Source organism: Nicotiana tabacum, chromosome 19, assembly GCF_000715075.1.
Source record: "Nicotiana tabacum cultivar K326 chromosome 19, ASM71507v2, whole genome shotgun sequence".
Classification (NCBI taxonomy): domain Eukaryota; kingdom Viridiplantae; phylum Streptophyta; class Magnoliopsida; order Solanales; family Solanaceae; genus Nicotiana; species Nicotiana tabacum.
In genome coordinates, this window is record NC_134098.1 from 25324254 (window position 1) to 25326725 (window position 2472).

A 2472-nucleotide genomic window follows, 5' to 3' on the forward strand; every position below is an offset into this window, starting at 1 on the left:
CATGTATTTCATGCATTTATACATGCACATTGACCCATGACCAGATGGCATTATATACGCGTATATATATATATATATATATATATATATATATATATATATATATATGGGATATGGAAAAAGGTTACTGACGTTATGTACGCAGCACCACCTGATCAGTTGGTATACGTTGATGATTTGCCCCCAGTGGCCGAAATGATATGATGGGATGCCCTCAGAGGCTTTATGATGTTATGAACGCATATACCTATGCATGGTATGACATTTATACGCATATGCTTGACATTATAAAAATAAAATGATTCACAGAGCTATGCAGACGTACAGGTCGAGGGTCCTCCAAGTAGGCGATCAGCTAAGCGAAAGATGTTGGTGCACTCCATTTGCTCCGGAGTTATTTATTTGGTCAGTATGATTTAGATGTGTATTGTTTGGTATGGCGGGGCTCTGTCCCGACCTTTATGACAATTACGTATTCTTAGAGGCTTGTAGACATATGTCATGTATATGAGAGATTGTATGGCCTTGTCAGTCTATGTTCAGTGTACGAGTGATCATTTTGGTCTTATAGGCCAGTATGTCAAATGTATAAATTTTTATATCAGATTGGGTCATCTTATATTTAGTATTCCCTTATATTTATTCTGGTTAACCCATGACGGCCCGTTTGGCCCATTTACCAAAGATAGTACGATAAGAATGATGTGTTATGTTGGTACTCGGTTGAGTAAGGTACCGGTTGCCCGTCGCGGCCCATCAGTTAGGGTCGTGACAATTAGTCTGAAAAATAATCAGAGCAGGATATTATTGGATCGATATGGATAAAGATGCGAAGAAGTTTGTTCGAAAATGTGACAAATGTCAAAGGTTTTCACCGATGATCCATCGGCCTGGAGTGCAACTTCACTCAGTCCTATCCCCATGGCCATTCATGAAATGGGGAATGGATATCCTCAGTCCACTGCCATCGGCCCCGGGTAAAGCTAAGTTCATTTTATTTATTACTGACTATTTCTCTAAATGGGTTAAAGCACAGGCGTTCGAGAAAGTAAGAGAGAAAGAGGTTATAGACTTCATTTGGGATCATATCGTATGTCGATTTGGGATACCCACCGAAATAGTGTGTGACAATGGAAAATTATTCATCGACAGCAAAGTGACGAATTTCCTCAAAGACCATAAAATAAAAAGGATATTATCGTCACCGTATCACCCTAGTGGGAACGGACAAGCCGAATCGACGAAACAGACTATCATTCAAAACCTAAAGAAAAGGTTGAACGATGCTAAGGAAAAATGGAGAGAAATCCTACCCGAAGTTCTTTGGGCATATCGAACAACATCAAAATCCAGTACGGGGGCAACCCCATTCTCCTTAGTATATGGCTCTGAAGTCTTGATTTCAGTCGAAGTCGGAGAACCCAGTGCCAGGTATCGATACATAGCAGAAGAGTCAAATCACGAGGCTATGAATACTAGCCTCGAATTATTGGATGAAAAACGAGAAGCCGCACTCGTCTAATTGGCCGCCCAAAAACAGCGGATTAAAAGATACTATAATCGAAGAACAAATCTTCGCCATTTTAAAATTGAGGACTTAGTGCTAAGGAAAGTCACCCTCAGCACCCGAAATCCAAACGAAGGAAAACTGGGTCCGAACTGGGAAGGACCGTATCAAGTACTCGAAAACGTCGGTAAAGGATCCTACAAATTCGGTATTGTAAACGACAAACAACTACCAAGCAATAGGAATGTGTCACGCCTAAAATAATACTACTGCTAAGGTACGACCCTCCCATGTTCGTTTATATTTTGAAATTAACCCTTGCAGGAGTTCAATCAAGAACAAGGATGGATCATTCAACACGAAGCCTTAGGTCTGAAAGCACGCGTTGCACTCTTTTTCCCTTAGATCGGTTTTATCCCAAATATGATTTTCGGCATGGTTTTTAATGAGGCAACCATTGATCGTGCTAACTTAGAACAATTTAACAGTATCCGAGACCTCTTTACAATCAACGTTGAATACTGGTGGGGCATTACCCTCAAATATATCAAGTTCGATGTCAAGTTCGATGCAAGAAAGTTACTTCATAACAACATGGTTCCATTAGGAAAAATTGTAACAGCCAAATGGTCAAAACGAACCATGCTCATGTAGATTGCTCGATCCCTGGTACAAAATATAAACACATGTATAACGACATAAAAATAAACTTCTTTTCCCATATCTCATGTCTCACAACCCATCCTTTATTTCATGATCTATTACGCAAACAAGCTCAAGGGCCGATGATTACCCAACAAATCGGGGACTACCAATCGAGCATTAAGCCTACGGGCTACATTACTTTGAGTTTGAATCACTCACTCGATCATTAGGCCTACGGGTTACATTACTTCGAGTTCTAATCACTCACTCGACTAATAAAGCCTACGGGCTACATCACTTCGAGTTCGAGCAAGCACTCA